Raw genomic sequence first — 22750 nt, 5'->3', positions numbered from 1 at the left:
GTCAGCTTGGATTGTTTGTCATGCTGCCTTTCGGTGACATTTGGCTTTATTGATGCAGTCTAGTTTTATGAGATGACCTTTATGATAGCATGATGTGTTGCATTTTTCTGATAGCGGGTGACTTGTCGACTTGCTGATTTTCATATTTTCAGATCAGTCAAACCTGATGGAGAATTTCTGGAGATATATCTTGGATTTAAAAAAACACATCTGGTAATAAATGAAACTAGTTTACACTTTGATTTGACTTGAACTCTGTGAGCGCAAACCAACACTTATGGTTCGTGTGTCTCTTCTGTTGACTAAACCTGTGTTCAGACTATTCAAATGTAAACTCTATTTGAGACCAAATGGATAAAATGCAATTATTTTATGCAAAAAAATGTTCAAATGCTTGTTGTTTTGATGTTGATGGATTGAAGATGACGCTGCATTGTTCAGTTAATTATTGAAAATAAAGCAGATTTGAATCACTGGAAAAAAACATGTTTTGGGAGGCTTTAAGACAAATTAAAAGTAGCAGCACACTATGCTAATGATGGCATTGCACAAAGTAGACGCTGCCTAATGGCTTATCTTTAGCTTTCTTTGAAATATGTTTCTGCAGGTAGAAATGAGGACTTGAGATGTTTGCTGCAGTGGTGAATTGCCTCTGCAGGGCCACAGTATGTAAAAAAAAAAAAAACCCAAAACAAGTAAACAAGCTGAGGGAGAGTGAGAGGAGCTTCACTGCACTTGTCCTAAAGCTTTTAAAGCATCTCTTTCGAGTTTGAATCAATACTGGCTACCCTGGATGAGAAGCTCCGCAACACTAGCCATTACTCTTGACCACTGCAGTTGGTACATTTGTCTGCGGGCCGCGTGCTTGACTGCGTGTTCGTCCGTGATGGAGCATGAGCTCTCATTATGGGCTGCTATTAGTGTCTTGTCAGTATTAAAACCTCGGAGCATCCTAATGCGTCTAAAGTGTGCTCCGTCAGGGAGAAGTGCACAAAGCGGAGAAAATGGTCAATGACTAGGCGCGTGATTTCTGAGCGTTTTCTTGCAATGTGATTTAGAGATTGGGCTTTAAGTCAAGCCCATTACTGCATCGCAGCGATCCTCCTCAGGGTTAAACGGTTTATTAGAGAAACATGGACCTTAAACTGCATCACGGCATCAGACTCCAAATGGGTTTGATCACAGTCTTGGATGGGGGGGAAGAATAGTAAATAAAAAGAAAATAGAAAAATAAATAACTGCTGAGAATTGGAACATCAATTTTGGTTTAAAAAAATATAATCCACTTTCCTTTAATCAGATAAAGTGAGTATAGCTTTGAAGTCAATAGTAACCAAGTTGTGTTTTTCCTTTTTCCACTTTCAGTAACGTATTTTTGCACCTACTGTTTTGTCTGCATTAAGCCAACTCTGTCAAGGCCATCACTAAATTTCAAAAGTGTCTGAGTGTGTTTGGAAGATTGTGATGGTAAACATCTATCACCAGGGTGTCCTGGATTCTTCAAAGCATGTTATTATTTTATTATTTTTCAGCCTTGAAAATCGGATCTCAGCCACATCCTAACTTCAATTACTGAGGCTGTTATCGACAGAGAGAACAGCTCAGCAGTTCAGGCTTCATTAAAAAAGGGAAAGTGTATTATTATTATTTATTTATTTTTAATGCTGCCAAACCGAAACACGCATATGCTAATATACATTACACAGTTGCGAGAAGAGTGGTTGTGCTGCAAGGAACTATGTGCTGAGTGAATGAATTGACTTCTGAAGAGCCTCTGTAATTGCGCTACAGACCAGTATGGCCTGAGTTTTAATTAACACGTCACGTTATAAATCTGTTTTACGTAACGTGCAGTCAAACACTTTCATTTGCTCAGCAATAGCAGACTCTGGGAGACCTCCTACAGATGAGTAATTACCTCGTGTCACTCGGTATATCTGGACCTCTCTCTTCCATTTACTGCGCTGATTAGGAGTATGATGAAATGAATTTCACAGGTCTGTTGCAATCACTGCAGCTTCAGTGCTTTAGACTTTTACTTTGTTCCTGTTTTTGTTTGTTGGAACGAAGTTATTATTTCTCATCTTCCCCACGGCCGACTTCTGTTTTCTCCTACCAAGTTTTCAACAAAAAGCCAACAAACAAAAATTAAACTTTTTTTTTTTCCTGGTTTCAATCAGTCGTGCTCTTTTCTTTTTCTTTTTCTTAACACAGCCGCTAAAAGTACACGAGGTCAGAGGAGGGTTAATTGGGTATCAAAAGGTGAGCAGCAGCTGACACCAGTTATAGCCTAAAGCACAAAATACATGCAAATGGGGCACACATTAAAATGGATCTCGGCGGTCATCTCCGACTTATCCCAGACATTTATTACTGCCACTTAAAATGACCCACATTAAGCACTGATGCATTAGTATGTTTGCCGTTAAAAGGTTTAGCATGATTGTAGCAGAGGATGTTTGATATGAAAGGTTAATTCATTTTTGGACTTTTTTTTTTTTTTTTTAACCAATTGAAAGAAATGGAAAGTCTTGAGTGCCTTGAGTATAACAACTACAAACCAGTTAAGCAGTTTAATTTCCTTTTTTATTTTGTTGGTCCACCAGTTAAGTCCAAACTAGAGTGAGTGAGCTGCCATCAAAATTGGTCCCAAAAATGAAGTGTTTATAAATTTTGTTCCCAGTAGGAGCGAAACGAGGTACAACACATACAATACATGTTGGACTGATGGAAAGGGAACATGATCCATAGGGACTTCTGACTACTTGCCGCCACCAACATGTCATTGTTTTCATGCAGCCATCCATTTTCTTCCACTTATCCAATTCAGGGTCATGAGGGCGGTGGTCATAGGGCGAGAGGCAGGGGTACGCCCTGGACAGATTACCGGGCTGTCACGGGGCTGACTCGGAGAGACAGATGACCATTCATTGACCAGCTAACCTAAACCCCACTCATGTCTTTGTACAGTGGAAGGAAGCTGGAGTAATATATTTGTGGATCCTTTTTTAATTTTTATATAGTGCCTTTATTATGTCTTAAATTTAATTTGCCCAAAGCTTACACATGTCTGCAAAACCGTCATATTTATATAAGCGCCAGCTGTCCCTTTAACATGCTAAATAAAAAACCTAGCACGCTAACATGCTGCACTAATGTGCCTTGCATTGGTACATCAGTATTGTTGTTTTTAACAGCAGCCCTCATGGAAATGCAATGCATGACTGCAGGTTAACAGTCTTGGTGCGTGTCAGATGCTATTTACAGTTAAAGTAAAATAAATTCTGTTGAACATGATGTGTTACGTGCCGCATCGGTAATTTGTTATATCACTTCTGCATTACCAGCTGCAAAATGAACTTTAAATATAGAGCAGAGTCATCTGCTTTTGGCGTGTCAGCTTTTTGCTCCACTTCAAGCATCTGCATGTTAAAGCTGTAATATCAGAAGCCTTGTGATTAGACAAGCCTTTGAAACAAACCATGAAATTGATGACAAGCTAACAAGTAATCCACAGAAATCCATTCATCCAAAGAACAATCCATTCAGATTGAGCATAAAATTGGTGCCATGCCACCAATAGAAAGCTAACTACATACAATACTCTTAAAAAGTCGTTTAGTTACACTGTTGTATCTTTTTTTTATTCAGCTTTTCACTTGAGAGTTTGTTTATATCATTAAGTCTGTCCTGGTAATTGATTGCTTGGTAGGATGGAGCCTAATGAAGGAGATTACAGAGTGACTAGAGGATTATAGTTGCTGTGATGAATAAATATAGACAATGTGCCATATAGACTGTACAATGGTACACTACAGACTGAAAATCCAAAATACTGTCAGTAGGTTTTTAGAATATAAGACACTCGAGTTAGTCACAGAATCACCTGGTTGTCGTCTAGTTTATTAACGAATTATTTCTTTGTATTTCTAATGACCTTATTTGCATCCTTACAGCTCTATTCTAACAGTTTTGTCTTATTTTTCTTTGCCGTTGATGTGTTTTGTTGTAATTATCTGTCAGGTTATGCCCTCTCTCTGTTTGAATGATTAGCAGGATTAATTTATGTATTCAAAATGATCTGTTACCTCCGCAGAGCTGTAAATATGTTAGCGTATGGACTTTTCGCAGCGTATCAAACTAATGTGTACAAGTGTTTATGAACAGCTGCATATTTCGGGAGTCGCTTTACTTCACCATAATTGGACAGGCCTTTCATCTCCCGCTCTCGCTGCCTTTGAATATGCGTTTCCTCATCGAGGCAGATCAAAGGCACCACTTACAGATTAAAAAGAAGAGAGTATAAGTGTGTGTGCGCGCAGATATATGCGTGTGTCTGCAAATACTCATCACAAAAAAGGAAATCTGAGGGAACATTGATATCAGCCCCCTCTTTTCCATGTTTATCACTGTTTATCTGTTTTTCTTAATCCTCGTCTGGCTCTGCTGCTCAGCAAAGAGCTGCTATTATGATGAAGCGGAAACTCTAATTTATCAGCAGGATAGAAAATCGAACTTTGGCTTTTAGGTATTTAAAATTGCGATTGGGAATTTTGCCCAATGGGGCTCCTGCGAATTGGGAATTTGGTTAGATTTTGAATACGCTTCTTCGGCTTTTTTCACTCGCTAATTTGGCTTTAGTTGGTTTTATTCCAGATTGTCATTTTGTGTTAGCCTGTGTAATTTCAGTTTCTTAAAGTCTTGTTAATCATGTTTTTTTTTTTTTTTTTTTTTTTTTTAAATTGTAGCCTCTTAGTCCTTCTGTTAACACATTTCTAACTTTCTCGTTTGTTCTATTTGTCAAGCCGCGTTTTACTCGGGACTAAATAAATGTACTTCCTGTAAACACTCGCACGCTGCTTGACAGTCGAGCAGTAACAGAAAATCAATATTTTTTTCAGATGCAATAACGATTAAAAAGTTTGCCCCTGGTGCACCTATTAGCAGATTGTTTCCTAGCGGAATCTGGGAAACTGACCAAGAACATCGACCCAAAGTGATGAGTTATGTGCACAAGTGTAAATATGAAACATGCTGGTTTCTCCAGTAAAGTTAAATTTGAAGACACTGGATGGCCAGTGAGTCATATTTCATTTAGGCTGATTTAGCCTCTCATTTTTCTGAAGGTATCTTATTAACATGTTCTCTCTGTGTGGTCATCTGATTGATTCCCAAAGTCCCCGCTTTGTGATTTTGCACATTTGTGACAGTAATGCTGACTAACTCATTACTCTCCTATCACTTTAGATGTAATATGGTTGGTCTCACTTTGTCATGTCCTTGGCTCATCTTATGACCCTGCATGACTCAGACAGATCTCCCTGGGAAGGCAGAAGGATGTTTAACATGCATCCATCTGTGGCTTTGAAGTCACAAGGCATACTTACATAACATTTGTGCCTCCTTCAGTGCTGCTTGAGAAACGTGCGCCGGAGCCTCCACGGGGCTGGCCCTATCTGTGTGTGTGTGTGTCACTGTTCCCGCCCTACCTACACTCTCCCATCTTCATTTGAAGTACTGAGGCACAGCTCGCACACACCACAGAGGCCCAGATGAGCACAAGTAGTCTTCCTATCCTTTTCTCCTCATCTTGCTCATTTTCCTCCCACTCGTCGTGCTCCTGCTCCTCAGCGATGGAAGCAGCTGTTGTTTGTTCATTAACTTCTTTTAGGTTTAGCACACACATCCAACAGTGTTTCAGCGACGTGCTCGTGCAGTCACACACTCCCAGACATTCACCCTCTCACACAGACCCGCTGCAAAAGGCACACGGTGTTTTTCTTTTAGCACACCTCTCTCTCAGTCTTGCTGTTGCACGCTGATTGTTTGTGTCTTTCCATCTAATTAGACTAATTGAGTAGAGAGCCTGGGTTTTGTTTGATCAGCTAGAAAGTCAGGGGAAGAGAAAAGGCGCAGACAGATCAGACTGGGGGATGTGTATATTTTCGCACAGGCTGAAAACGATTTCCCTCTGTACGAATCAAGGCAAAAAGGAAATGTCAGTCTTTTTTCAGGGCCGCCGCTGTCTTTTTGATCTCCCCCACCTCCCCTGTCCCTCGCATGGATTCATTTGAATAACCCTCTGGTGTACTTGTGAGCACAAGTTCAGAGCTGTGTCACCATGTCCTCTCTACATATATTTGACTGAAAGCAGATTACATCTGCCCTGATTTCCTCAGTGAGGACACATTAGTGTAATGCATGCAGAAAAACAAAGTTAGAAGGGCTTCCGTTTCCTTTCTTTTCTGTCATATGGTGTTGTGATCGGATCGGCACAAACTTTGTCGGGGCAAGAGAGCAAACTTTTCTATTTGATTGATCTTAAGGGGGGGTTTAGTGACTTCTCAGTAAAAGCCGAGTAACATACAGAACAGATTTGTGTACCCCAATCAATCTTTTTGGGCCTACACACAGACTAGACAAATCCTCTATAATTGGCCCTGTCAAACAATGCATGTCCTCTAGAGAGCTCATTTAAAGTCTGCCAATATTTCGAAAATAAATAAATAAATTTGACACTTTACACTGGTTTTAAACTTACTACTGAACAAAGATGTGCTGAATGCTGATTGGGTGTGGGCTGTTGCAAATCGCACGGCCCATATCCGCTATATTGAAGCCACATCAATGCCATTGCTACTTGCGACTAGCGCTAACTATAAACTATAAAATTCCACCATCATATCAAGCTGTTACGGAGCCCTGCAGGGGACATGGGAGAAAAAAAATTAAGACTGACTTTTGCGAGATCTCGCAAAAGTCCGTCTTAATTTTTTTTTCTCCCATGTCCCCTGCGGGGCTCCATAAGCTGTCACTCTTATTGGCTTTGTGTTTTTCACAGGAGGAGTTCTGTGGAGACGACCACATAACATGGAACATGATGTTCCTTCATAATAGTGGCATGGTGCATTACGGCTATTTACTTGAGCGACCCTGGTAATAAATGCATTCATGCTCCCATATTCATCTAACATCCACTACATGGGTGTCTGTACTGTCGTTCATCCTAAAGTGACCCTGTTTCGACAGGAAATAGTGAGAGATTGAGTTTTATCATATCATCCCCGGTCCCATCAGTAGGGACGTGATAAACTGTGTGCGCTTTGTGTGTGTTTGTGAGTGTCATGAAATGTCAGTGAAAGGAATGATAAAAGCGCACAGAATAGAGTGTGTGACTTCCATGTAGTTTGTTATGGGAGATCAAAGAGCAGCAGCAATTAATGGCTTTCAGTTTTTAGTTCCCTGAAACAATGTCACATCAGCGTGATGTGCCGAGAGACAACCGTTTGACCCATTAAAAGTTAACTTCATGTATAATACTGTGCAGAAGTCTTGAGTCACCTCTCATCTCTTTATATTTTGCTTCCAAGAGCCAGACTTTATCACCATCTTCTTTCTGAAATCTTTGAGTTTTTCTTTAGACATTGGCTGCTTTTTCTCTCCTCTTCAGTCCAGTCCTTGTACCTGAGCATTTTCACATAACAGACAACTTAGGAAAGCAATGAATGGCATCTTTTTAGCACTTTATTAGCAGCCTGTTGCAAAAACATTATATGTTCCCATAAAATAGATAAAATTGCCATGAAATAGTATGCACTGACAGGGTGACTCCCAAAGAGTTATAAGCTGAAAACATATCAACATTGTGTGCAGTGTATTCTTAAAGACATTTGACAATTGAAGGACAAAAGTAAAAATGGCTGACTGACCTAAAAATATCTACAGCAGATGAAGCAAAAGCCTGACAGAGGACCTGAGAGATGCATTTGGTCCTTCAGTTGATCTGCTGTTCGATAAAGCCTCACCAGAAATGGTCTCAGGGGAACGTTGGCTGTCAAAAACACATTCCTTAAGGAAGGGAAGTACAAAATTCAAAACTTAAATTGATGGCAGCCAGTCTTAAATAGTGCAGAGGTTATCTAATTTTTAATTAATTTATTTTTTTTGGTTTGAGTCATGGAGGAGGTTAGGCGAGAGGTACAACAATGAGTGTCTGCATCCATCTGTAAAACACAGCGGAGGTGCTCTCATGGTTTGGGGCTGCATTTCAGCAATTGGGGTTGGGGAACTTGTTGAAATTGTTGGAATTATGAAAGCAGAACAGTATCAATCAATCAATAAATCTATAAGCACATTTAAAAACAACAGAAGTTGAGCAAAGTGCTGTACATAGTTAAAAAGTAGAACAAACACACACAAAGCACAAAACAAAAACTCAGTCACAATTAAAAGCTAGTGAGTAAAAGGGTTTTAAAGATGGCAAGTTTTGGACTGATCCTGATCCTGAAGAGACAGACTGTTCCAAGGTTTGGGCGCAGCAATCGCAAAGGCCTGGTCTCCTCTGTGGTTTAGCCTGCTACTAGAGACAATCAGAAGGAACTTATCAGCTGACCCGAGAGTTCTATTTGGAGTATTTTTTGTTAAAAGATCAGAGAGGAATGACAGCAGTACCATCAGATTTTGATCCACCATGCAATACCGTCAGGAAAGCGTTTGATTAGCAACAGTTTCATTTTTTAGCATGACAGGGATTCCCAACGAAGTGCAGTTAAACCACACCCAGATAGTGTTCCATTGTGTGTTTTTCTATCAGTCATAGATTGGCCTCCCCATAGCCCAGACCGTAACAATATTTAAGGAGTGTGGGATCATCTTGACAGGGAACAAAGCAAAAGGCAGGAAACATTCAAAGAAGAGCTTTGAATGTCCTTCAAGAAGCCTTTAGAACTATTCCTGGAGCCTACTTAAAGAAATTACAAGAATGTTTGCAAGAGAATGCAGAACGTGTTGAAGAATAAAGGTAGCCATCGGCAGGCTGTCTGGTTTCACGGTCTTGATGTCTTGATTCCCACATTGATCTTTAGTTTAAACAGCACTTTGTTACTTCTGCTTCCTCTAACGCAGTGAAAAACCTACTGGTTGTCGGACTGATGATACCTTTCCTGCCACTCTATTTTTGGTTAAATAATCTCAGTGCCCCAGATGGTCTGCAGTTTGCCTAAATTACTGCATGTTCTTCTCCTCCCCTCGATTGGACTATCCAAGTGGTTATTTTTCTGTTTCAGGGGGCATCAAATACAAAACAGCACTGAGGTTAGGATGTTATTCCAGCTCAGTAAATCCTTAGAATTCGGTTTGCGCCTCAGTTATCGTCTGACAGAATATGTCTCATTAGTAGCAGGAAGAAGTTGTCTTTGGAGCCGAATGTGTAGCTTATTAGTGTGACGAATTATTGGTTGGGATTATTGTTAAGTATTATGTGAAGCAGTAAAGCGTGTAATCTGCTGACAGTTGTCTCTGCATGACCCTGTATGTCAGTCAGACAGAAGGAAGCTGTGCAGTTGAGTTTTCGTTTAAGGAGCGCTGATGCATTGTGATATATTTGAAGTATTTGGGCAGCTGGTTAAACTTTTCGGATCCTTGCTCATACTTAACTTTTGAATGCAGTGTTTTTTTGCTTGTTGCTGGTTGACATCACTGTTCAGAGTGCAAAAAACTGCCGAATGACACTAGTGACAGCAGAGCCTCAAAGTTATCTGGCGTTGGCAGCTGATTTCTCTCAAACTCTAGCAGAATTGCACTTGCTTAAAAGTTTCTTATAGTGGTCCTTATTCATCCTCTGGGGTGAGCAGCAGCACATGTAGGGTTGGAGACGTGTGATGTCCTGGCTTTATAGCTTAGAACTGGACCCGATCCCTGGAGAGAAGCTTGATAAAGCCATGAAGAGACAAATCATTGATCATGTGAAAGTCAACAGGGAAATGTCAGTGAGATGAGAGAAAATGAGGGGGGGGAAAGGTTATTCAGTTAGGAATAAGATCTTTGTGGTTGACTGCAGAATATTGCTTTTGTCACTGATGGAAAAGATCCATGTGTCTCTGGAGATGAAGAAGTTTGGGAGAAAAACCATGCGGTCACAGAACGCACTCATTTTTTTTAGTTCTTTTATTTTCACCTTGTACCCAGCGGAGCGTAAAAAGTGGCTCAGTGCTCATCCGTGGGACGAAAATTGAGTCCACAGCTTATATTAAGTTGTTGCACTGTGCAGGACGTCTTAAGTAAGTAAAGTTGCTGCTGTATGCTGATGGCATTCATCACAACTTGTAATGGAGTCTCGGTGGGAGACGGAATATTAAACTTCAGGCATGTACATGACAATTGAAGCTGTTTAAACCAGGGTAAAAAACTTGCCCCTGCTGAGATGACACAGAGTCAGATCTTCCTTAAATCCGATGGGTAAACTGGATATCAGGGCACGGAGGATTACACACCATCAAACAAGTCATTTCAGTCTAGCAGCAGCAAATGGTTCCTGACTCGTGGTCTGAAATAGCAACATGTAGTGACTGTTAGGACAGTAGGCAATTTATGGAAGGGAAGAAGACAAATGAAGGCAGGGACTCCAGACAGAGTCATGCTTGAGTGATGGGTAAAGTAATTTAGCACAGCACGACAGAAGACGCGTCAATGATGCGGACTGAGACAGCTTCCCTACAGTAAACATTCCAGGAAGTAATAAGCCAACCATCAGCCCAGCCTGTTGTTGTGGTGATGGGAGCTCAGCAAGAGGCCGGCTTGTGGGGGTTGGATATCTCACTCACCTCCCCTGGGCAGTAAACTAACTAGGAGGTGGAGATGACAGAAAATAAAAAGATAAATAGGGTGGAACAAAGGTTCTGAAAGTAGGAGATAGAGGTTGAGAAGGAGGATAAAAAAGAGGAGTTGGAGTTAACAGGAGCAGTGGAGAAAGATAAATATGGCCAAGAAATGGGATGAAAAGTTTATATGAAGGGGTAGGATGGAGAAGCCGGGGTGTAGAGGGAGCCCACAGGCTGTATAACCAGAAAACTGCATTGCAATAAAAAGAACTCATCATACACTTAGGCGCCCACTATGTCAGTGTCATCGCTTCCTCCGCGGGGCCTTTATATCCTCGGCACAGGTTTTTTTGACTCGCGTCTTATTTTGTATTCAGTAAACACTTCCATTTTTGTTTTCAACTTGACACGGGTCTAATAGTGTTTTTGCAAAGAAATCTTAGTATTTGTTTAAATCTCACTAGGGTGTGACTTACAAAACTAGGAAGTACACGCAGTAAGGAGTTGTAAGAGAATGAAAGGTTGGGCGTATTTTTGCTGAGCCGCAAACTTTTACAGCGCTTGTCAGAGCAGTTATGCAAAAATATCAGTCTGTTTGGATGCTCAGAGGCTGTGGAAAGACTTCACCGCTTCAGTTTCCAGCACCATATGCAGGATGTATTATTACATATTTATGGTTTTATCCCCATTTTCGCTCTTTTATTGGACACCGACTTCTTGCCTCCCAGGATTTTTGTCAGTGTTTTGGGGGGTGGAGGTTCTTATTAGCATCTTTGCTGCCAGGCCAAACATTCATTATGTAGCTTGGCTGAAATACTTTCAAAAATCCAATTCCCTTGTTGAATTATTCTCCTTCTTGACATTTCCTTTTTTTTTTTTTTTAAATCTGAAGTTTAAGCTCTTTCTTTGTGGTGTTAATTATCACTCATGTCTTCTCCAATACAAAACAATAAGAAGGCATCTAGCTGAATTATTTTATTTTAGAAAATCTACAGAAAGTGGATGTACCACTTTGTTACGTATAGATGCTTGAAGGCTGGTGTGTGTAGGTTTTTATCCCTTTATGGTGCTTTTTCATAAACATGTTCAGGAGTTAATCAAATGGAAATCTGTGGTGTTTTTTGTTTCTCATGAAATTTCACGGCTGTACGGTGTAGGGTTTGGCCTTTGGAAACTCTGTGGTCTTATCTTTCCTCTGAACTGAAGCTCTGTTGTGAGTCCCACCCAGCAGTTCATCCCCGAGGGGTTATACAGGAACTGTGTCTGTAGGCGGTTAGACCCCTACACCGTGAGATTTCATGGAAATGTGCAACATCAATCATCAACTCTGTTCTTGTTCCCTGTTTGCTGTTTCAGTGGTTGATGACAGTGTTGTCATTAAATTTGGAGTAGAGAATGGATTGTGGTTATTGATCCTTTTTTTTTTTTCTTACTGTAATGAAGCTCTAATTCTTACACTGACATCATTTTGAAATCCTAGCTTGGCTATCCGTATGATCGATGCATCAGTTATTTGAAGATACACAGAAGCTGTCAAATTGTTTTCTGTGCAGCCTCAAAGCTGGACGCCAACCAGCTCGGCCACCCCAATTTGGAAATCCTTCCTCTTCACTGAACGATGTGGGCTCTAAATAAAATAGCTTCAGACAGATGGGAAAGTAAATGTCACACCAAAGCTGAATGCCGTGTTTCAAACTTCAATAAAAAGGCAATTGTAAACAATATGTGAAGAATCAGTCAGTTTCTATGAGTTCACTGTCTAAAGATTGAGTATCTTTGAAGGGTGTTTTCTTTAGTCGTCGATAATATTTGAAGTTGATGGCTGAAAAAAGCGAGGCACAACTGTTATATGAAGCAAATGTCGGCGATTTTCTTTCTCTTAAAAACAATATGTATAGCAGTTGGTTTGCTTGGCGAGGATGGTGTGAGAGGGTGAGTAGGAGGTAGTGTTGATCTTCACACAGTGGTCTCCTACTGTTCATTATTGGAGCACACTAATTGGTCCAGTCACCTAACCTTCTGAGGCCTCTTTTCTCCCCACCAAACACAGCAGGTGTCAGGCTCATGTTCAAAGCGTATTTCTCCGGCAGCCCGCCGTGGAGGCGACAGCCGCCTCAGAAGCAATCACGTCACATCGACTTTCTTCTTCTTCTTCCTTTTAAAAATAATTTCTGTTGTGATATGATGCGGTGACTTGCTGGCAGACCACCCACAAAGGTCAAGATCTTCTGTTCCTAGATGCCTTTACCTAGATGGCTTCACTTCAAATAGTGGCCAAGAGTGGAGATAAAGTAAAAGAGATGGGCCGCTGGAGGAAAATAGTGATGAAAAGGAAGGATGGAGAGGGAGAAGTCTTTGAATGCTAGGGAAAAGCAGGGTGATAAAACCCCTTTTTTTTTTTTTTTTTTTTTTTTTTTAAATCCAATAAATTGAGTAAGTTAATAGTGCTCACAATTCAATGACTTCTTGTTCATTATTTTACTTCCAAAGGTCTGCTATCCAAGGATTCATTGATTTCTATTAATAAGTGAGACCTCTGCTTTAGTTAAACTGTTCTAGAACTATAATCTTACTGACATAAAACAGTCAGACCTTGTTTTTGTCTTTTAATACTGTGTAGCCAACACACACCTAGAAGCTATTGACATATTCTGTTGTACAATTACTACTCTGTATTTAATTTTTATTGTTTGTTGCAAGCTTGCCTTCACCTTGTTAGATTTAAAATGCACAAGTGGCTTACAGGGAACAATGCTATTACCGTTTATTTGATTTGTTTGATGTCTGCCTTGCTGCTTAGTCTTTATGGCAATGCGGGCGGTATATTAAGTTGCTGTTAATCGAAAATAAACATTTTCTACTACTTGCTGGTCACATTTTAAATGATCTGACCTACCACGAGACAAGGATGGCTTTTAATTGTTAATCAGACACCAGGAAAGAGGCACACTCGTTGGACACACAACCCCGGAGGCACAAGATTAGCATCTAAGAACCACTGCATTTTACCTCAATCTTCAGGTCATCTCCCAAGAGTCTTGTAGACACACTGCAAGACAAAAAGCCTCTCCACAATCAATAGCTGATTACCAGGTAACAGCACACAGGCTCTTCTAATCAATTTCCACTCCCTGTGTTAAGGAGCTTGCATACGAATTTCAGGATGTCCTTTTTTTCTTGGTTATTACGATGGCTATGTAGAGTGTCTGCTATTATTGAATCCCCAGAATAAGTTATTATTCTTCTCCATGACCTTTGACTCCAGTTGTGACAGAGCTGCCATTAGAGAAGACATCACTGAAGGTTAGCTGTCAATTGAATATCGGATTGTGGCTTTTTAATGTGCGTGTTAGCCGGAACATGCTTTATTACTTTGTCAGCTTGTAAGTGTAGCCCATATATAACTTCTGTGAGCAGATACGCCAGATAATTGTTTTCTTGGAAGAGAAGCTGTATAATAAGAGCATGTGATGCAACAATGTCATCATTCTTATGTTGGTTATTCTTCTTTTATCTGCCAGTCTTTTTATTCACGCTCCTTCACAGTAGTCACATTGGGAGCCGCATTAACCTTGTGTTTACTAAGTACGGTGCAGAATTCGATAGCTGAAACTGCTGTCAACTCTGCGATCGTATTCACAGAGAAATTTAAGCCTAAACGAGTTCGAGAAGTGGCCTTCAAGTTTACAGAACTATTTCTGCTGCACAATTGCACATTTGTTCGATGAGAAGGGTTTACACATCTGAAAGCAGAGTACTTTAAAATACTGCAAGAGTTCTTTCATCTGTGCACACCCACAACACTTTGTTCCAAAACTTGACACATTTGTTATACTGCCAAATGAGCCACAACGAAGACGCACTCACTTTGCCCGCTTTACGCACAGATACACACACGCATACGCACACACACACACTCTATCTCTCTTCAGGGCTCAGATCTCCCCAAAGGGCTGCTGCCCTCCTAACAGGAAGAGGAGTGTCAGTGATAACCCGAGGCACAGGAAGTGACTTCACTAGATGTGAATTTAAGAGGCTGCGAATTATAGTGGAATGCTGCAGCTGCATTGATTTTTCAGCAGATGCTGCACATTGTAAAGACAGAGCCTGGATTAGATAGGTTTGTGTGAATTTTAACTGATCTGACAGGGAATGGTTACTGGTGGATGGGTCTGCTGTTAGAATTGCATTGTGTGTGCTTGTGTGTTTTGGTTTACGTGCCCACATTTGTGTTTATTCATTTGCTCTGTTTGTGATCCTGTGATATGGTTGCCAATCTTTATTTGGACAATATGGCCCCGGCTCCCTCTTGACATCATCCGAGATGGTAAATTGCCCTGCTTCTGTCTCCTGTCCTTCAGCAGTTGCTCTTTAACGCTTTCATATCCTTTTCGGTGGTCTTCTGTGTAGATATTGAGACGAGGTTTTTGTTGGATAATTTTGATTAAATATGCTTTGGATTTGTCATTCCTGTCCTAATATTTATAGTTCCTTTGGTCCAGATATTTCTGTATAGGTTCTTTCTTTTGTCTTAAATCTTTGATGACGCGTTGGCGTAATTTTAGAAAGCTTTAGAAATTGGTTTTTCAATATTTTTTTTCCATTTTCAACTGAAGTCTTTGTGGAAAAAAACAGTTTAGAAATTTAGAAATAAGCAAACACTTAGCCATCTGTGAAACTTTGTGTACGTATAATCATGACACACTCAAGAATAACACACAAAATGTACTTTTTTTTTTTTTTTTTTAACGTATAAAACAACAAATCAGTCACATGGAAAAAGTTGGTATAAACCTACATGAATCACCTTCACATTCCAAAAATGCATTAAAGAGAGATAAAAGCATCTATATATCCATCCTGATTCATCCCTCCCAATCAGTCGGACAGCAGTCTAAGCAGGGAAACTCATTCCTTGCCGTCCCTCACTGCCACCTCTACCTCATCCAGGGAACATCAAGGTGTTTCTAAGTCAGCTGAGCGATATAGTTGGTACAGCATGTCCTGAGTCTGCCCCAGGGGCATCATCTGGTTGGACATCCTGAAAATACATCATCTTGGAGGTGGAGGAGGCCCACCCTAGTCAGATGCCTGAACCACCTCAACTAGATTCATTCGATGTGGTCGGCGAGGGGCAAAACAAATTCAGAAAACCCATATGACGACAAAGACACCAGACAAGGGACCAGTTCACCCTGGGAGAGGGTTACCAGGGTCCCAGTCTGGCATTGGCTCAAGGCTGGGTGTCTTAGCCTGAAGAGCTACATGGGGTCTGCCCTCCTATGGGGCCACCACCTGCAGGAAGTGCTGTAAGGGTTTGGTACATTGTCAATTGAGTGGAAGCTCTGACGATCCGATCCCTGGTAAAAATCTGCACTACTCAAACTTTTGACATTCAGGGTTTGTTCTCTTTGCTGCTGGAGTGTGTGATCTCAACGTACCAAGATATGAAGAGTTCTCTAAGGCCGTAAATACTCGGTCCTCAGTGATAAGCGCACTACATCACTCATCACTGGTTAAATATGGTAAAACACTAATTCTCTTTGGCCTTTTAACACATATTGAATAATATGTAAACTGTTAGAAAAAAATAAAATCCTTCGCTTGGTTGTGAAAGTAAAAAAGTAAAAGTATAACAACTAAAGCTTATGCGGAAGAAAAAACAGGATTTGAGACATATGGCGTGTGCACTGTAATATTTAATTTCTGACTCACTCAGCTTATTTTATCAAATATAAATCTTTTAGTTTACAGTTAAGTGCTTCGAGTTTTTTTTTTTCCCATTCTTTTTTTCTTTAAGCAAAAGTTGGAAACGTTTGGGAATCTATTACGGGGTTTTTTCTAAATCCTTTTTTTTGCCTTTCCTCGCATTTTCTCTGCTTTGCTCACCTTCATGTTATTACTCCGTAAGTTTGTGTTACTCTTTGCTCATTCACTGAACTTTATTTTTCTTTCCTCTCCTCTTTTCGCCCGAGGGATTAGAAGCGTTACATTCTTACCCCTGTAATGGTTCTAATCCGCTTACTTTAGTAATGTAGCCCAACATTAACACCGACGTGCCTCGCTTTAGGCTTCATCCATCTCTGTTTTTGCATTCTTAATAAATGTCTGCTTTTGTAAACCGCACTCCTTAAGTTGATTGCACAAAGTTAAAGCATTAAAAGCCTCGGTGAGCCAAAATCATCAAACAAGTTTTAGCGTTTTTTTTTCTTCTTTTCTCCCAGCTTCCACCCATTATTGAATTAGTTATGCTTGTCAAATGTGCCAATTCGCTGCAGTTAATTTTACATCTTTCACTAGAAACCTCTCAAACGGCATATATTTGTCAGCATAACTCACAAGTGCGATTTAATGGCCTCGAGTATGTAAATATTTTTAATTAGCTAAGTGCACTTCAAAGTCTTTGTCTTATGAATATGCAAGGTTGTATTGTATTTTTTCTTCCCCCTCACTTGACAGCCATCTGTCTGCATGTCTTTGATGCACACCACATGTCTACCCTGCTGTTCAAAATGTCATCACACACTCGAGGAGTCAGGCTATCACTTCCACACTCACACACAGGTTTAATATATGGAATCAATTTTAATGCTTGCACCTCTTTAACATAGCCCTATATAACACAGCTCCTATCCGAGCCTCTTCAAAGCATTTAGCCTTTACACTATAGTAGGAATTTCAGGCCTCACTTAATTCAGTCCTCTGCAGAGTGATGATATTCAAATTGTGGGATCTGAACAGTAACGGCCTTTAGTAGTTGGGTAGTTCTAGTAATTTGAATAAGGGCTGTCAAGGAAAGGTGCTGTTCACTGATTAAAATACATAAGAAATGAAAAAGGTTCTTTGTGGAGCAGATTATATCGGCCCCTGTCCTGACACCCCACCATCCCAAATTCCCATTACTTTCCTTTTTCTCATCTATGAACAAAACATCCACGTTTTCATCCCTTTTGCACCAGACGGGTAGAAGATTCCACCTGCACTGTTGGCCCTCTCCCCTCGCTTTCTCTCTTAACCCTCACAGACATCCTTTCTTCTATTAATATTCTTCCTCTCTGCCCATTTTCTCACTGACATCTTTTTTTTTTTCCTTTTATCCACTTTTTATTTTGCTTCTACTGAATTCTGGTCTGTATTTTCTTTCTTGGCAGAAAGCCTTACTTTTCTCATGGACTGCCTAGCTCTATGCCCATGCAGGCCTCAGGAAGTGGGTGTGTAGTGTGTTGAATGGGTTTAGGGGGGAGAGAGAAAGAGAGAGAGGTAGGGAGAGGAGGGGAAAGGGAGGATACTGATTAAAATAATAAACAGCTGTGTGATAGAGCGAGGCTAGTGGCCAGAAAGAAAGAGCAACAGAGGAAGAGAGAGGAATGGGGATACCAGCTATGGAGTTTGTATGACCCCCGCCCCCCGCTAAAAAATCAAGCAGAGAGCTGGAGAATTCAGGTAACTTTTTAAAAAGTTTCTTCTTCTCGAAGAGGGAGAGAGGACGGAATGGCAAATAGGTCCCGCTCATCTCTTTCACCTTCCCAAGAGACAAGGGGATAACCGGCAGAGCTCCAACTCAAAAGAGGGGCCAAAGTGTCAGACTCGCTGTTCAGGATCTAGACGCAGAACCTCGAGGCAGCTCTCTGCGAACATGTGGCTCCAACAAAAAGAAGGCGGCATTCTTTGACTAAGTGGCCCAGTCATGGCAGTGATTAGGAGGGTGTCATAGAGCGACCAAACTGGGGCTGGTAGCAAGTCGGACGCTGAGGGGGACTCTGTCTCTTTGAGCCCAAGTTACCTTTAGCAAGGGTAAATCACATGCCTCCGTCTGCTGTGGTCTCTCCTCTTGGTGTGTGTGAGACTGGATATGAGAGAGTGCTTTTTATTTCACTAATTGAGAGCAAACGTCCCGGCCCTGCCCAGGGTTGGACTACTGGACACGGTGAACAAAGCTTCCTTCATACTTTGAAGGGAAGTGGTAGAAGGAAAGCAAAGCAAACCCGAAGGAGAGCGCAGACCTGTCCTCAACCACACCAGTCGTCCCTCAAGACACAAACCGTTATCTCCACTTTGCAGACCTCCACCCAAGATTTGTCGGATTTCTGTCGCGGTTTAGGTGCTCCATTCCTGGCCCGAGGAACTCAACAATCAGCCTACAGCTGCTACTCTGTCAAACCTCCAGTGGCACCACTTGTCCCTAAATCCTTGTCTCAGCTCTGAAGCATGACTGCAGGGTAACTGTCACCTTCCCTATGCAGTCTGGCTGCCTTTCAAAGGAGGATGCTACCAACATGTGGCGGGATTAGGCGAGCACACGCACCGGCATGCATGTTCGAATGCTGCCAAGGGGTGTGTAAATTGCCTGTTTTGGGATTGCAACCTGGTTTTGACCCTTTTGTGTCTGGATTTTTTGCAAGAGCTGGGTTTTTCAGTTGCCAGATTCGAGATTCTTCAAATTCTGGATTTATTATTGATCTGAACGCTGACCTTGAATGTTCTGGTTTTGACCATAACCACTGGAGGACTTGTCTACTTGCTCTAAACCTGAAACATCCTTTCATCTGTATGAAAGTAGAGAAGATGTAGGGACACAAGGGAGTAGGAGGAGTCAGAATGATTGGTTTCAACTTCAGCTTGCAGGAGCTGCTCAGAAAGTTTGAAAAGGTATATTATAAGTCTGTTCTGTCATAGCTTGACTTCTTTTAGTTTTTGAATGATGCAAACGATCAGTACAAACACAACCATCTTTCTTTTCCCCCTATCTTTGTTGTTGTGGTCCAAATTTAGTCAGCTTTATGAAGTCTAAGCAGTCCTTATTGGACTCATTAAAGTGGAATGAATGGTTCTGAGAGACGATACTGTGCAGAGAGCGAATTAGTATAGAATGAGACCCACAGCCATGAAATCAGCATCATTTGTCAAAGCGGACCTTTACGCTAATTGCTTTATTAAGATCTAAAGGCTAACATGGCTTAGCCAAGTAAGGGTCATTGTTGTTTTGTTAATGTAAACAAGTTCCTTTAGGTGAGAGTTTCACCGATTGGCGAGCACGTCTGGGTGTTTTGTTCTTTTTGCCCTTCAGCCATAGCTTAACAGCATGCTTAATGCTTTTATCCTTCATAAAGCTTTAAGCAGTAGTTGTTGCTTCAGTTTCCAGGGAGACTCGGTCGAATCGCTTCTCCAGCTCCAACAAGCTCACAGCCAGCAAATCTCTATCACTCATTACAGTGTGCATGAGATCCAGAACCATTAACCTTTCTGCTGCTTTTCTTCCCACTCGCACATAAATCAGTGTTTGTGTGTATGGTGAGTGCGAGTTTATAGATCGAGGAGAGGAGGCATATTTGAGGTCCTTTGCCAGGACCTAAAATGGTCCATTTTTAGTCAATAATTCATAAATAAAACATAGAAGAAAAGTAAACACAGGCCGGTGGTTACTCTCATGGTGACCTGTGGCATACAAATGGTTTTTTATGTGTGTGTTTGGGTATGTCTGTGTTGACGAGAGGGAGAAAATGATCCGTCGCTACACTTATACATCAACATATACAATCCTCTGGCTGCAAGCAGTCTTTCATTAGTTGAAATGCACCCTAAAAGGGGTTTTTTGTAAATGAATATATGTGCCGTTGTATGTCCGTTCAATGTATGCTTTCTGTGTTATATGTGAATGTGCTAGTGTGTGCAAACTATTTCCACTGGAAGTAGAAGCGCTAAAGGAAAATATAAGGGAAGCACTTGGGTAATGACTTGAAACACAGCCAGCTGGCTCAGAAGCCAAATGTGTCTCTGTCTTTTATTCTTGGTGTTACTCTTTCTTTCTGTCTTTATCTCCATATCCTCTCCCTCTGCCCGTCTCTCCCTGGCTTTCCTTCTTTCTTCTGTAACCTTTAAGAAGGATTTTATTTGTGCCTTAAAAAAAATGCAGTGGATCATTATCCTTGCAGATCACAGCAGAGGCATTTGCTTCGGCCTTCAGTGAAATGCCCATTGGCATTAACTAACTGCGGCATATTGCCACAGGTGTAGCCGTTTCATGTGCAGTCTGGTCGCACTGTGGCTGAAATTTACTTTTTGAAATGTATTTTTTGTTTTTCATCAGCGCACTTTGCAGAGTATTTAAACTCTACTATAAACTATTCAAAACATATACACAGGTCATGTCTTTTCATACTCGTCTAACATACATCCACTCTGAGTCTCCTGTATTGTTTATACCCATTCAGCGTCTTCCCTCTGTTTATATTGGAGTGTGTATTTGGAACCACGGCTGATTTTTGTCAGTGGATTTTTTCTGTGTACAAAAAATGCACACACTTGGCATCGCTACATGTAGGTCATGGTAGTTGGACAGTTGAAAACTCTTCATTTTTTCACCTTAGTGTGATGGACTTTCATTCAATGTTTTCACACGCTACTCATGTTTTGACCTGTTGCACTTGTGGCAATGAGTGTACTGTAAGTGTCGACTCTGGCCAAGTGAATCCATCACTTTGGAGAGTTTCATTTTCTCCTCAGTCCTCACTAAGACCAGAGTCTGTGGATGTGTGCATGATGTGTGCGCCTGAAGCCTTGTTTATACTGTGTTGCTGACACAGACACGGACAGCTGGAGACACAATGGCCGGATAGTTATTCCTGTTAAGCCTTGATTATACTTTCTGCAGCCGCTTGGGTTCAAGTGATGCAAATTTTGTTGGTAAATGGGGAGTACCTGTCTTTTTTTTTTCTTTTCTTTTTTTTTTTTTTTGTGACCGCGGACTCATCCTGAGAATTTACATTACACCCACCCCAACTGGACTTGCATCCCAGATGGTGGACTTGAGGTGAGCTTCAAGGAAGTATGAAATGGGTTCTGAACCTGTGTTTCCAGCTGTCCGTGTCTACAACAGACTTCAGTCAAGTCGAGCGAGAGGAGTTATCTTCAGGATATTGAATAGCAAATTATTAAGGAAACTGGGCAGGAAAAATGAAACTAGAATATGACTGCATTCTTTTTTCTTAAGCAATCCAGTACCGAAACCAATTCCAATAATGTTGTAGGTTACTAATACTCTAATCTTTTAATAATTTCGCTCCGGAGCCTGTTTAATACCAGGTTTCTGTGCCCATTCCCTACTCACTGGGGAACGGCAGGATGATGGAACAATGGGGGACATCGCCAAATCCCTAATCATTTTTGACAAACCAGTGAGAAACTTAACACAAATACATTGCTTAACTGCTCAGTTATGATGTATAATTTACAAATATAATAGTGTAATATTAAAAAGTTTCATATCTAGAAACATTTTGAAGATATGTTCATTAATTCATCTGTAATAGGCCAAAATTAGCACGGGGTGATCCGTGTATCCGTTAGGCTCTAGTTAGTGTAGTAGCACATTAATGGCAGTACAGACCATTTCCATTACTGCACACAGTTATTATAGTGATGCAGAGGATAGGAAAGCAATTCCGCAACAATGGCCTTTTCCAAGATTTTCCTGTGTTTTTATAATTAGAATAAATGTAAAATATTACATTTCCAGTGCAAATGATACACAATTAACTACTTAAGCTGCTGAAGATGTGTAATTTTATACACCATGTCTTGTATTATTTTACGTTCCTGCACTGTTGTAGGCTATATGTCTTATTACACTTTTATTAGCTACAGCAATTTTGCCCCATTTGCACACCTCTGTGCTCCAAGCAGTGTTACACTTACACACATGGTATTCTTTGGAGTCTTTTCTTTATGTGCAGTTGAAAAAGGTTGAACTGAGGGGAGTTCCAGTAGAGAGAGTGCGCGAGAGAAGAACACGGAACAGTTTTATACATCTAAAAATAAAACATTTGACAGGATCCTCTGCTTGCGTCAGCGCCCCTTGTGGTTTAACCCTCACACACAGACGTTCACACATGCCCTTTGAGATGGGGTTCTGTAATAGAGCCACTGAGTTAAGAACACAGACGCACAAAATCTTGCTTCATCATAATATTGAATTTGGTCCTGTAAACATACACACATCCATACACAGAGCATTTTTGAGTCACACTGCAGTGCATTAGAACTTTATACCAGCATAAAATGAGAAATTCTTGCTGTCATTCAGACCTGGTGTAATGTAATGGTGGTCCAGCATTAATATGAAGGCTGATATTGCTCGGGGACTTGCTTCTGGA

General features: G+C 40.9%; 1 protein-coding gene across 7 annotated transcripts in view; it reads left to right on the top strand.

Annotated features, from left to right (window-relative positions):
- Positions 1 to 22750, top strand: part of utrn (utrophin) — a 198788-nt gene that overhangs the window by 96708 nt on the left and 79330 nt on the right. The window lies entirely within an intron of this gene.

This window comes from Diplotaxodon limnothrissa, linkage group LG15, assembly GCF_057381915.1.
Source record: "Diplotaxodon limnothrissa isolate DT_005_m linkage group LG15, D_limnothrissa_male_GT1.1, whole genome shotgun sequence".
Lineage (NCBI taxonomy): Eukaryota > Metazoa > Chordata > Actinopteri > Cichliformes > Cichlidae > Diplotaxodon > Diplotaxodon limnothrissa.
The sequence above is the reverse complement of the archived record's forward strand: the minus strand, read 5'-3'. Positions and strand labels throughout refer to the sequence as shown.